Here is a 14,213-nt window from a genome sequence, read left to right as displayed (position 1 = left end):
GTCATTAAATTTTAAATTTTTTTCAATGTTTCTAATTTAAAGAATTTGAATATTATTTTAAAAATACAATTAAAATTACCATACACTTAGTAATATCTACATTTAGAAAACTAGATTATCATTATGAGCTCGCTACTATCTATAACTATGCTTCATACATTTTGAAATAACTTTAAATACTTTCTACCATAAAAAAAGATAAAAAATTATATGATAAACACTTTATCTGTATAAAAACTAAATGTTTTAGACAAAACTTCTTTAATTATCTCAAGTTCTATTCTATATAAGTAAAGATTATCGACATACTAGTTTTTAAACCAATCTTATTATAATAACTTGATTAAAATAATTCTAATAATTCTAATAACTATACTTAATGGAGGCCCTTGTTATTTGAAGCCTCAAACCATAAGAACCAACCTAGATTCAACTATTCTAGTCTGATTAGCAGAAATTGTCTGAAATTGACTTATTTCAAAGTCCAGAAAGACATTTATTTTGTTAAAAATATATTACAGCAATCAACCTTCATCCTCTTGAAATCTTAAGTTGCGCATATTTTTCTGCTCGTTTAAAGATTTTGATACACAACCTTTAAATCGACAAAGCAAAATCACGAACCTTGCCTACCAGTACAAACAAAACACTCGTTTCCTTTACGCCATAACCAAAACGCTAGGGTTTGGTGATAAAAGGAACAATACCGTTTACAGACGTTTTTTACCAAGATCGGAGGAATTTTAGCAGACAAAACCGCATCAACATCTACGGAGAACACAGTAAAAGAGCAATATTTTCAGATCCGGAAGCAACGGAGTATTACATCACTGACATTACAGAGCCCTCAACAAACAAAATCCTTGTTACTTTTACGCCATAACCAAAATGCTAGGGCTTGTTGACAAATGCTACAGAAGGATCAATCAATTCTGTATTATTTTCTCCATAGCGGAGGAATTTTAGCAGGCATGAGCGTATCTGCATCTATGGACAAGAATTAGAAAAACTTGAAGGGATTCTAATGTCAGATCCAGAGGCAACAGGTAAAGAATTTACATTTCCAACAATACTGAATTTCTCAAACATTCCCTGCATCTGAGATGTGAGACGCACAAGCGCAAGCCTGCCTTTGACATCTTCCCGTCCCAGATTTTGTTCTTCTTCTCTTATTCTCAATACTCGGTTATGCACCGCTCTCCCCTCTACGTCACAGAGAAAACCCCCATTATCAGAAGCAGAGGAAGCCATGAACCCTAAAATTAAAACAGATATTTTCTTTTAAAACCTGACAATGGCGATGAAACTGATTAGCTTTTAGAGAATCTGTACAAGGGCTATATAGAAGAAGTCAATTCAAAGGCGGCTTTCTGATGGAAGGAAAAGTGTTCTGTTCTCTTGAAGAAATTTCGTCAAGGCAGCCGCGGAGACCGCAGAAGGAGTCTCTGAATCGCCATGGAGTCAAAGTGTTTTTTTGGTCAAGTGTTAGTTGTCTGCTGTGGGGTCAACATTTATCGACAACGGAGCGGTCGAAGAAAATAACGAGAAATGGTTCAAAGCGAAAAAATAATAGAACAAGTAACATTTTGCCTTCACAAGATCATTTGTTTTTCAAGTAAATACTTAAATTGAAGTTAATTAATTGTACTTTTGTTAGAATATATTACACTTTGCTCTTTGTTCTTTAATTTAAATATGTAATATTAACAAATAGTCTTATCAAAGCACTTATGATGTGGCTTATTGACATTGTCTTTTTTATTTTAACGTAAAGGTCTAACATTCAATTGCGTAAAATCTTCTCTTAAGGGAGTCATTTATGCGGTAATTTGATGATTGTATTTTTCTTTTTTTAACAAGTTAAATTTTTAATATGTTTTTCTACACAAGTTAAATATCTATAAAATTTAATTTGACTATTCAATTTATTAATAAACTATTAAAAAATTTCATAAATAATATAATATTTTATATTATATAACATATATATGATATATATGAATAATAAATTAAAGATATTTATAATATATGTTTTTAATTTATTATAAATAATAGGTTAAGTAAAATAAAATAATGGTACAATTTTATTTGGTGCAAGTACTTGTAGAAAAGAATGTAGTTAAGAAAACCTCTAGTCTGACCTGTGAGTTCTAAGTCCAAAATATAGATATACATCCCCTTATAAACGATTATCAAACACGCGTGAAGTGAAAAAATTCCTTCTTACATAATGATATTTGTTTTAGATTACAAGGAGCACCTATGTGCTATCCAAGCATACCTAGATGTACATAAATAATTTGGCTTGTCATTTATACAAGATAAAACCTGTCGATTTCGCCTTTCCTTTCTTATTGTGACTAGAAGAGCCTTTCATCTTTCTATTTTTTCAATTGTTGCAAATATCCCTACTAACTTTTACACTTGTACATAATTATAATTGATACTCATTTCCTTCAGATTTAATTGTAAATTCAAACTTGTGTGGTTTGTTATTTATTTGTTGCAATATTATATTCTAGACTAAAATTTCATGTTTTCTATTTCTTTCAGATTCTCAAAATAGTTCTCTTAAAGAGTTTGAGTTTAGCTCTTGGCACCAAGAAGTGACAGATCCTATCATCAGTTCTATTTTCATTTGTTGTAGATTTATTTTTGTGTGTTTTAGATGCACTCATCTCCACTTGGCTTGTTATCTTCATCCCTTGAGAAAATAGCTATTACACCTTTCATCAGTCTATGACCATAGATTGATACTAGAAGCAAGATGATTTGACTCATTAATTTTATTAGTTATTATTTTTATTAGAACCACAATTTGTCTCTACATAGCCTTTATAATGAAGTGTGAACTAAATAGCATATTTGGCCTATGGCCAAGACTATTACACTATATACTACATTTTAAAGATAGTTTGATAATATAGAGATATTAGGTAATAGGGATATCATGATATCATCGTGTTAATAAAATAAACCATGAAAATTTGAGAATCCAGGCTCAACAAAAAGGCATCTCCGCACGATCATCTTTTGGCCAACCCAATACTAGATGGACTATGAGGAAAAATTACAAGTTTCATAGAGCATTCTCAACTAGCGAGAAAGGTGAACTTACAAATTCTCAATTTTATGAAGAAAGTTTTGATGATCCCCTTTACTATTGCTTGACCAAAGACAAGTTGTTCCAAATAATGAGAAGGATGCAAGAATATAACCATGTTCTTCTTGGGTTATGTGGCCTTTCAATATTCTTACAATGACAAACTTACCACATGAGTGATATATTGAGATCCTTTCAATACTAGACATTAATTACTCATGTTAGGATCTTTATGAATTCCTAACCATTAAATGTACAAAAGGACATCTCATTCTCTTCCCTTGACTAGTAATGATCATACTTGTAGCTGTAGAAAATCATTTCTTGCACTCATCAAACAAATACTATTGCTCTCTATTATAATTTCAATGACTTGGGTCTCATATCACATGGATATTAATTAGAATTACCATAACTTTCATTATTAATAATCCATAAAAATCATGGGTGATCAAAGAGATTTATGCCCTAGATTAAAGAAACAAGATCAATGTTTTTGCTTCCTATATTAGCTAGTAAATCTACATGAACATGTGTGAGATATAACATTCTTTAAAAAATTCTAAAAAAGAGTACACTTTCTTTAATATATATTCTTGTCATCAGTTGATAATCTTTCTATTCATGTATGCATTGACAATTACAAATAAGTCCCCTTCTATGTCAAAATTTGAGAATTCTAAATTTTTAGCTAATACCAACCTATTAATAAGAGTGAGGAATTTTTCCATATAATTAGTATTTGGTAGAATGATGGAAGACCTTAATGCTAGCATATTATCTAAATAGTCCCTAATACCAATTGTTACAATGGTTAGGGTGGTTGTTGCACAGAAATATCAACTTGTCAATGCTTGATGCAACCACTAGACTTATTGAAAATAGGAGGTGATTAAACCATGCCACAACTATTGAAGGGGAACATTGGAAATTAGTCTAATAATCTTCCCCTCACTATTACTTTAGGATATTTAAAGCAGTGAACAAGCTTTGATACCACTTATTAGTGGTTAAGATTCTCATTGTACTAAAAGATCGACTTGTCAATACATGATACAACTACTAGACTTATTGAACACATGAGATAATTAAACCATGCCATGAATCCTAGAGTTGAAAGTTTATGGTTAGATCAACACAATACCAATATGAAAAAATAATAAATCACATAGAAGAGAACACAAGAAAAAAAGATTTAACGTGGCTCACCTAATCACTAGGCTATGTCCACCAACAACAAGTCCAATATTATTACTATTATCTAGTGATTACAACTTGTGATCCCTTACATCTCAATACCACCGTAAGAAACTATTATATCATCATACATTTTGAAATCCCTAACCCTGAGCCATTTTATACAAGCATATGCCTCTTACAAAATTAGGGCTAGAATAAGTCGTCCAATAGAAAAATAGCAACCAACACCTTTTATAATAGTGAGTCAGTTTTGGCTTTAAGGACGTTGTCCCTCAACCCACCCTATATTGTGATAGGGAGCCCACCTGGGTTGTTGCCCCTTTAAACTCATCTTGAGGGTGTTGCCCCCAAACCCACATATAAATAATCTAGGGCAAAATTGCACTAAATAAACCTTTGAGTCTAATTAGGCTCCACATTAAAACAATCTCCCACTTGGAGACTGATCAAAATTGACAACAATAACCTCCCACTTGGAGACTGATCATAGCACTGCTAAATTTGTAGCTCCCACTAGAATATCAAACTAACCTAGACTCTATTGTTCTTTATTCTATTCAGTCTAGAAGACCAACCAAAGCTGAAGAGGATTTCAACTTCTCCCTTGTGACTTCCTTTGTAAACATATTTGTGGGATTATCATTTGTATTTATCTTTTCCAACTTTAACTACACTGCCCCTTGACCCCATCTTGGGGGCACCGATCCCAAACCTTCGTAGAAATAATCTAGAGGGAAATTGCATCGAATAAACCTCTGAGTTTGATTATGCTCCACATCACAACACGTCAAAGGTTGACTTGATTGAGGCTAGGTGGTAGCCATTTAATATTTGATCAATATGTTGAATGATGATATTTCTAAATTGGGAAGGGAAAGATAAAAGATTTTATACCTTCCCATTCCTTGACAATAGTAGCATTCCAAGGCAGGAAGATGTGATTTCCTTGAAGTCTCCATGGATTAGAATCAGCTATCTCTATGGTATATTTTTCTCTAATTCTTCTAGGACCTTCTATATGGTAGAAGATGTTTGTCTAAAAATTACTTTATTCCTTTTCCATAGAAAGACCAAAGAACTACAACTTGGATACACTTCAATACGTAAAAAAACATTTATTTGGAGAATAAAATGGTCCATTATTGGAACATATCACATAGTAAATTAGGGAGTGGGAAGACTAAATTTAGCTTGTTCATGACAAAATATCAATATTGTCAACAAAAGAAATAAAGAAAAACAAAGAAATTATTTTGTTGTTTCTATTTCTTCATCGTATAAAACACACTAGAATCAATGTCAAATGTCAAGTTATGATATTTTTATATTAAATATTATAATTCTAGAATAAATTCTCTTGGAAGATTCTTTTTTTTTTGACATATATTACTATTAATTTATTAAAAAAGTTTATATTCCCTTTTGTTGGTGCTAAGTGATAAGAATACTAAGAGAAAGGTGACATAATAATTAGCAAATCAAATAACTTTTTCACCTTTTAAAATTGTTAACCAAAAAAACTTAAAGAATCAAATAAAATATCTAGCACATGAAATCATCCACACATTTGACACGAATATTTTAACTACGTAGAAATCCAATATATATTAAAAATGTGGTGGAGATTGGTACCCACAAATAGTCTGTACTCTTCAGAAGTACACTTTTTTAGAAGCTTAACCATGTTAGGAATTTATAAAGACATGGTCAAGTTCCACTGAGTTAGAGAATTTACCTCTAGTCTAGTTAAGAGCTTTACCTTGTTAGGAGGTGCCTTGTTAGAGGACTATGTTCACACTAGCTAAAGTGTCACTCAATAAATTTTTTACAATGAGGACAATTAGAATCCACCCAGTTAAGGGATCTCACCCATTGTAACAAATAGGGACCAAAGATTGATATCTAAAACAACGCCATGACCTATTTAGATCTTCTTAAGCTCTCTAACTCTTCTCAATTCAAGAATTTTCTCTTTTCTTGGATCACACCTTCCACTTCTTCACACACCAACTAGACCAAAATAAAAAATAGTAAACCTATCCTTCTTTTACTTAGTATACTAGTTTTTGTCATTGACTCAACAAAACCCTAATAATATTACAATTGGGAAATTCAAATATCCCACTTAGATCCAACTAGTATAAGATGTTATCATAGTTACAATTAACTTTCCTAGCACACCACTTAATTCATAGTATTTTGTGGAAAAGGTCAAACATATTTTGACCTTCATGAGATTCCTCTAGAATCTTCTCCAAAAACTCAATCTTAATCACTGCGATGCCAGATCATCACCTCCACATGTATATCCATGTCATTAGCTTATAACTAACTCACCCAAAGGCATTAAAACCTTGACATCTATCACTAATCAATTAATTATTACTAAAGAACCCATGCTTCATTAACCTATTCTTCTTTAACCTTTTTGTCCTAACTTCACTAAGCATATGTCTAACTTGAAACTATCTCACCTATCATCTTTCCATCTTGAAAATGCTTTACTTTTTCATGGTAATGAGTTACTATTGTAATTTGATTAGCTTCACTATCTTATGAACACCATAATGTGATTTTTCCACTCCATTCACCATTTATTTGATAAACCAATCAAATCACCTATCATTTATCACTAACTAGTCATAGTAGTTGCACTATTACTTCATAAATCATCTCATTTTTCTCTTCACATACAACCAACTCTCCATTATATTTAGAATCATACTAAGAACACTAGGTCAATAGTTTACATCAATGATAACACAATAATTGATCATCATGCAATCAAATTATCACTCTTCTTTTCATCATCACACTGTCACTTATGCTAATTGTATACCAAAAATAGGGTGGGTGATTCAGTTATGCAATCAAAATTTTTTTTATCAATATTATTAAATTTGATACATGTAATCAACAATTTCAATAACCATAAGAAGATAAACATACACAATAACACTAGATTTGTTAACTAGGGAAACCCTTGATAAGAGGGAAAAATTTAGTGGGGATGGTACCCACCAAATGAGACTTTGAATCCATGTGAGGAGATACCAACCTTGTTAGGAGTTGTGGAAGGTAGAAGGACCCATTTTCCAAATAGCTTTAGGGGAAAGCCGACCAAACTCACTATCCAACTAACCTCTATATTATTCCTTTCAAAATAATATCAAAATATCGGTTGCCCACTAGCACTCTCTGCCAAATATAATTACTTTGTTCTTTTATTGTGCCTTTACTACACCAACACTTTTCAGATCTCAATACCAGATCCAAAAACTTGCATTACACAAATCCCCTAGATCGCTTACTTGCATTCAATTTACACTTTATAATTTTCTTACATTCACTTGCTTCTTTCTTCATATTTAATCACAAGGAAATTTTTTTTCCTTTATACCAAGTCCTCAAATTAATTTATTGGTGCCTAGAGGCTTCTCAATTTACAATTACAATAGGACCACATTAAGATAAAATAATACACATTACATTAAATCTTTTCACAATTATATAACATTGTTAACTCATAGTCTTCAAAAATCTTCATATATGCAACCTTGGACTTTTCACGCTTAACCACATCATCAATGTGATGTCCTCTACCTCTGTCTAACTACACAACTACATTCTATCTTAGTTAGGAGATATAATCTAATTGCCAAAAACCACTTGTTAGGAATTGTGTCTGTAATTTGTTGTATTGTCTTAAAATGGAAGAACTTCCATGTTAAGAGTGTTTAGCCCTCTAAGTAAGTGGTCTGGGGTCATGTCAAGCACCTTGAATGGGTTTTTGCATGGATCTAGTAGTTTTCCCTCTATCCTGCTTCTCTCACCATTTCTAGCCTATTTATGACAACCTGCTCTTTGAAACTAAGGAATTTGACTTCTAGGTCAATGATGACCTTTTAGGTCAAGGTCAAAATCAACCCTTACCTATGTCTAGGATGACCTTGACCTTGACCTAGGGTAGGGTTGACCTCATCCTTGACCCTAGGTCTCATTTTCAATTTTTGGGAGTTTTGGGATCTCAAACTTCTAAAAGTTTCTTTTCTTGCTTCTGGATCAATTGTTTCAAGTTTCAGAATAGCAGACTCTTAAATTACATTAAATTTAGGTCAATTTTTGGGGTTAAGCTTAATTGGGATTTAATACTCCCATGTCGTCCTTCTCTAGGAGTTTGTGCCATAGATCACTATATAAGGAAGCTTCCTCCTCTCATTTTCTATAAGAAAAATGATGATATCAAATGATCTACAAATGACTACTATCTATGAGAAACTACCTACTTTTCAAGTGAGAAAGCATTCTATCATTCAAGAATTTAAGTTCTCCATTGATGATCAATGATTAAATCATTCAAGCCTTTGAAGGGATTTGGTTCAAGCATTCATGATTCATCATTCAAACCCTAGATCTAGCCATCATGGTGGTGTGATCTTCCTTCAAGATCCCTTTTTTATCTTCAAGATTTATTGATTCTTCTATCAAGGTGGATTCTAAGCATACAATCATGGAGGTTTTGATTTACATTTTTTAATGTTATGTTCAAGCTTTCATATCAATATACTTGTTTAAATTTCAAATACAATTGCATATCTATTGAGTATCATAGCTTCATTGTTAGATTTACTTCTACTACTTGCTAGCATTCTCTACTTCAATTACATTATTATAGTTGATTCCAAACCAGGATTTGACCAAGGCAAACCCCTCATCCAAACAAAAAAACCATTTTTCTTGCAGATACAAGTGTGGAACAATGCATTAAAGAGCAGATTTGGATACCCTTTTTGTCAAACTTGTGGGATTTGTGAATAAAAATTTCATTGGAGTAGTGCAGGTCAAGGTCAAATTTTTGGGGGACAATGCCTAGGGTAAGATTATGCCCCATTATTAGGGTCAAGATTGACCTCCTTCAAAAGGACACAAGATTTTTGGGTTTTCTCCATCTCGACATTTCCAGTTCAAAACAAGTTGCAGAATTCCCCCAAACTATACACATACATTAGAAAACAACACTTTCTGGATTCAAGGTTAGTATTTGTCTTTTACCTATTTCAAGTTTGAAGCACATACTCCTCAAAATAGAAATACCATAACACCTCTTTTCTCCCTATTCTCCATTACATGATCCATTTCTCCATTGATTACTTTCTTGTGCTTAATCAATTTGGATCATTCCTTTTGGAAATTCGGGTTGAGAAGAGAACCTATTTTCTTTCTATTCAATTGTCTTTTGTAAATCTCAAATAAATGTCACCAGGATTTGACTTTCTACATGCACCTTAGTCACAACATTATGATGCTCTATAGAACATATCCTCAATCGTGGTTAACTTATCATCAATCCTTTAATCATACAATCTCACTCCTTGTCTGTGACTCTGTTAGTCTTCACAAGATAAATAGTATGTTGACATCAATGAGAAACACTGCCATGAATGCAATATATGATAATAAGTTAACAATGTCCTAGATGCTTCAACAATTCTATGATACTCCCCCATAAGAATATCATCAAAATTCATGCTGAAAATCTCCCCCTTTGGCATTGATGACAACATATATGAAAAACATCTAATTTCCAAGAATACCAAACATAAAAATATTCTATTGTACTCTTTCTTTTGAAATTCCCTTCATCAATCAAATTTGAATTTTAGGTACAACTCTCTATTAGAGTTGCTACTCCCACATTGATATTCTTCTCCATTGACATCAATATTGTTCTCAATTTTATGTACAACTCTCTCCAAATGTACTTCTCTCCCCTATTAAAAAAAGATATTTTTCATGTACTTCTCCCCATTGAAATCAATGACAAAGACATCATTATGCCAATCTGCTGCAAAAATATCTTCATCAAGCTCAAGTGCCCAAGGACACTATTAAATACTAGCCACCAAGATTCCTTCATGACTTAGCTCAAACACAGATACTCCTCTATAGAGAAAACATCTAACATTAAGTCCACATGAAATATAATGCTACACACCACTAGATTGATGTAATTAGTTACCTGGACAAGTACAAGAGTGTTACATTTTATTTTTTCCCACATGATTTAGGTAAAATGAATAAATTGGAAAGTAAGGAGGAATGGGCCCAAGAATTAGATGACCTATTCTGTCTAAGGATGAACAGAGTTATAATTGAAATAGGAAATGCATGATGGGAAGCTACTACTAAAGAAATTGTAAAAGTTTAGTTATTCTTTGATTCTTTAAAAACAGATTTTATTGAAATTGATAAAATTGTTGAATATGTGATTAAGAAACAACATGTTATTCTACAATTTAATTTTCTAGATGACACACTTTTTGACAAGTGGATGGAAGATATCACTCAAGGTGAGCAGTTAGAAGATGTTGAAACTGATGATGATGAAGAAATGGAACAAGAGGAGGTGCAAATAATTGATATATCAATAAGAGATCAAAAAGAAGAAGAAAACATAGGTGACCAACCAATTGTAGTTGCTAGCACAAAATTTCATACTAATGAGTTTGTAGAAGAGAAAATAGATATAATTGTTGTCTTATTAGTTCATGATGATATACCTAGAGATCCTTGACTGGAGGTCAGTTTGCAACAAGAAAAGCTAGATATGTCACAATCAATCCCATTGTCTACAACCTCTGAGGAGCAACAATAGTAATAGGGCCAATCATGAAATTTTACACTGACAAAGAAATGCAACAAAAGATGTAACAAAAAATGGCCTCATCAAAAGGCATTATGATGTAAAGTTTTTCTTGTTGCATATTTCTTTGTCTTTTGTGATAGTAATTATGTAAATATTTTTTCTTAAGGGAATATGTCAATTCTCTATACCTAAAGCTTATTTCATCTCACCCTTTATAAGTGAGATCCCAAGGTTAGAGAACGGGTCCATGAATTTTGTAATTTTGCCTTGTTCAAAAGTGTAGTCGGTCTATTTTTATGTGTAATCTTTTGGGTTTACTTTCAAGCTTGGTAATCTCCTAATGTTTTCATGTCAATGAAAAAATAAGAAAGATATTTGGAGTTTCATTGAGTTTCTATTAGTTATTGTATCAATCTTTTCAAAGGATAATACAAAAGGGCAATTACACTACATCTGTGTTATCAATTTTTGTCTCCATTTTATGAATTTGTTTACTTTGAGATCAATTAAATATTATTTAATTGATTGAATGTAATCTCGATAGATTGTATATTGATTCTATTGTTGCTTTTAATTCAAGGAGTTAAGGAAGTGCTTCAATGAATTAGTAGGGTTTGTGAGTTTATAAGAGGGATATTTCATAAGAATGGGAATTGGTGATTACAGTTGATATAATTTTTTTACAAGTTATTTGAATTAGATCCACTACTATGGTTGACTCTGTGTAACAATGGATAAGGCACTGATCATATTAATCAGAGACAAACTGAAATAAATTCTGCTACATGTATCCAATTTATATTCAAATCTAAATCAATCAAATATTGTATCAAGCACATAAGGGTGGTCATCATCTATCTTTGTTTCACATATGTATTAGAGAAAATGGAACATATCTACTATTTCTAGGGATTAAGGGTAAGAGTCAAGAAATTAATTGAATTCGTAAGGTACTCCCACCTTGGTTTTGCAGAGCTAGAAGTGTAGGAAGCAATTGTGCTTTGTGTGGTTAACCCAAAGACATAGTTTATTATGCTAACTATGAGTATTGGCTACCTCTAGGTATAATAAATTTTGTTGTCTATTGGTAGTAATAATCACTATTAAATAAAGAGCCAAAAGTTTTTATGTGTTCGAATTTGATTTTCAATTGGTTAGTTTTAGTTCTCCATGGTTATCTTGATGTAAATTTGCAAATTGCGTAGTTGATACCTTGATATGGAGCCAAACTAGATTTAGAGTTTTAGTGTTCTTGAGTCAAATGTTATGGAGACTTCTCCTCAAGAAAATGATCCTAATGTAAATTTCATTGTTAACTTTATATTTATAATGACAACGATATCGGGTTTTCTTTCCTAATTCTTTCCTAATTAAGTCTTTGAATCAGGTTTTTCAATAAAATATATATGATGTGGCTAGACCATGTATGTTGAAACAAAAAAGGAGCAATTACTTTCTTATGGCATTCCTTATAATTCATTTCATATGCATATGATCAATTGTAGTTAGATACAATGACATTACATGAAGTTATGCAATTGGATTATGATAAGGTGTTAGAGGAAATTCAATTTAAATGAATGATACTTATTTTTACATTATTATTATCTATTGAAATATATATATATACACTCCTATTTGAATGCATAATATAACATAAAAAAAATATGCCTTTAATTCATCCATGAAAATGAACAAAACATTATCTCCATTATGCCATGTTAAAAATTGCATGAGAAAACTCAACACTTGGTGAGAAAAATGATCCTTTAGAAATTTTATCATTTTCTAGAGCAAAATGCTCTCTGCCTTTTGTATGTAAAGTTTAAATTCTCTTTTGATAATAGAGAATATTCTAAAAAGATTCCCTTTTATTATTCTGAGCACCATTTTTAAATAATAGATAGTTATAAAAGGTAATAAAAATGAATATCAATTAATTAAAACTATAAAGTATCTTATCCTAGTCTTACCTTATCTCAACCCTCACCCTTTTTACTTTATTTCATGACTATCACTCTTGTTGATGTCACCCAAATTCACTTCAAGTTTTCCCCACATGATTTGGATGCATGGTAGGGTGTAGAGTGGGTTTTGTGGGCAGGGCACAAAGTCAAGTGCATTTATGAAGCCTAAGTACCCATCTCCCTAACACCCCACCTACTCAATACCATTCTCCTATTCACTGCCATCACCTTCCATACATTGAAGGCTATTGCATCCTCTTTCCTCTCTCACATGGGTAGGAAGATTTCCTTGGAACCTACACCATTTTATCCTTGCAAAATGTTTTGATTGGCACATTGACTTTGTGGGGGGGGGGGGGATGTGATGAGTGTTCAAATCTGATTTGAAAGGAAAACCACTTGCCTTCCCTTATTCCCTAGAGAACATTCTTAGGGAGGACATGACTACTACCTTGGGTAGCAAGTTAACTTGCTTAGGCAGCATGGAGGATATGGGATAATGGGCCACCCACTTGGGAAGATGCCCATGTTTGGGAAAAAAAGATTAGTAAGGGGTTAGAAAATAAATGATAGTTAATAGTTAGTTAGTTTAGGTTAGTAAAAGTATTAGTGGTTAAGACTAGATTGGGAAAATTAATCAAGGTCAGTGGTTGTAATAAAGTTATGTTGGGATGTGATGTTTTAAGGAATTTAATTATGATGTTGGTGTTATATTAGTAAGTAGGTTTAATTAATGGGTTAGAAGGTAAGTAGCAAGGATTAAGCTTAGTTATTAGTTAGTAGTAATGTAAATATGTTTGATATTAGTTTTGGATTAGTTGATTTAATTAATTAGTTTTAGATGTAATTTAATTAATTGTAGTTTAGTTTAATTTTGATTTAAGCATTTGTTTTAAAATTGATAAAATATATTTATGTCTTGTCTTTAAAAGGGGTAAGTATAGGTGTTTTGTTTTGGTAATGAAGGAATAGGTTTTATAATGCTTTTGGCTTAGCTTTCAAATTTAAATATTTTAATGCCTTTGGAAATTGAATTTCTATTTTAAAATATAAAAGATTAATGAAGTTTAATATGTGAGTAAGAACAATAGTCTATTGGGTTAAGACTAAGTCAAATGAATATTATAATTTTAAATTATCCTATGAAACAAGTATCTTGAAGAATTTTGATAGTCAATAATTAATGATTGTAACTAGTTTAAACTTTTTTTTAAATAATAGTAACAAGTATTAATGTTTTTAGATGAACATTATGAAATGATGTAACCTATTTCAACTAGGAGACTTAACCGACACA

The 14,213-nt window shown here is 31.7% G+C and overlaps 1 long non-coding RNA gene across 1 annotated transcript; it reads right to left on the bottom strand.

Annotated features, from left to right (window-relative positions):
- Positions 1-472: 472 nt before the first annotated feature.
- LOC149536894 (uncharacterized) lies at positions 473-1,320 on the bottom strand. The gene is made up of 2 exons (XR_016357876.1): positions 1,060-1,320; positions 473-981 (listed from the first exon to the last, which is right to left on the bottom strand). It is a non-coding gene; the product is annotated as an uncharacterized LOC149536894 (long non-coding RNA).
- Positions 1,321-14,213: the final 12,893 nt, after the last annotated feature.

The sequence above is a fragment of the Cupressus sempervirens genome, chromosome 10 (assembly GCF_028749045.1).
Source record: "Cupressus sempervirens isolate cs-2001-9-10 chromosome 10, ASM2874904v1, whole genome shotgun sequence".
In the NCBI taxonomy this organism is placed as follows: domain Eukaryota; kingdom Viridiplantae; phylum Streptophyta; class Pinopsida; order Cupressales; family Cupressaceae; genus Cupressus; species Cupressus sempervirens.
This window is presented reverse-complemented; position numbering and strand designations above follow the sequence as displayed.